This window comes from Lathyrus oleraceus, chromosome 6 (genome assembly GCF_024323335.1).
Source record: "Lathyrus oleraceus cultivar Zhongwan6 chromosome 6, CAAS_Psat_ZW6_1.0, whole genome shotgun sequence".
In the NCBI taxonomy this organism is placed as follows: Eukaryota; Viridiplantae; Streptophyta; class Magnoliopsida; order Fabales; family Fabaceae; genus Lathyrus; species Lathyrus oleraceus.
The window spans coordinates 36124805-36126137 of NC_066584.1; positions in this window are offsets into that span (position 1 = coordinate 36124805).

The window sequence follows — 1333 nt, forward strand, 5'->3', positions numbered from 1 at the left end:
AACTTTGCACACCTTATTGTTTGGGATTTGCATCGAAAATTCATCACCCCCAGATTGTGCAGCCATCCGTCTAGTACCACCACCGGCAGAAGCCCCGGCTTCAGCCTAGTAAAGAAGCAACTCTTATCAGTGATGTTAATGGTTACATTTCCCCCAGATTATTACAGTTAAAAATCAGTAGAAAACAACCATCGTCAATGACGCTTCACTAACAGGTTACAGTTAAGGCCATTCGACTTTGAAGATCATTTTATAAAACAAATTCAGCACAAAACAATCATACTAAAGTTACAAAATCAGTTCAAAACAAATACTGTCAGCAATATTTCACTAGCAGGTTACAGTTGCAGTCATTCAAACCTCACTAGAGCAAATTAATCACTTTTTTTCATGATTATGGAAAAAAAATAGAGATGTACACGTAAGTACAGAACAGTTATAGAAAATAGGACAAGAACAAGGACAGCATTTCTGTAGAAATTGTATAGAATCATGTAACCAAGCCTTTGGTAATTCCAGTGACCATGAACCAACAAGAGAGGAACTAAAAACCTAAACTGTCCCATTGCGAAATCTGATGACATTACAGCTTGCCTGCCCTCTTGTCCACTGATGCCGACTCCGACATCAGCCATTTGAATCATTGAAACATCATTAGCACCTGTAAACACATGCATATACATAATCAGACTAGTATATTACAGGAACTAGAACAAAATAATGGCGACAAAATGAACAAAAAATTTACTGACTAAAACGAAATCGAGAGAAGAATTCATACCGTCTCCAAGGGCTAGTGTCATGTCAGATGTTCTCTTCTTCACAAGGGAAACAATACCGGCTTTTTGCAGAGGAGCAACTCGACAACAAAGAACAACGGAACACAAACTCGCAAGTTGAAATAACTGAACCAACACAAGTAGCCAAAATCAGTAAATAAAGCATCATCAAGAAATTCACTGTAAAGAGCCAAATGCAGAATAAGAGCCAAATGCAGAATAATCAGTGTGTGTGTGTGTGTAAAGAGGTGTCAAATGATTAATTATAACAAATTATAGATTATTTGAGTATCAAATGATCTTGCATCCATTAATTGCAACATACATCTTGACATCTTGCAAAAAAAAAAACACTTTTTATTCCAGCAATGCTCTATCCTACTTACAGTTATGACTAGCCAGTGCCATCATGTGACAAGTGTAATTCCAGCAATGCTCAAAATGAAAGGGATACCTTTTCTCACAGAAAACTTATTATGGATTTGATTAACAATTGCCAAGCTAAACTGTGCATATCTACTCCAACCATAGGGCAAACTAGTTGAATCTGCGAC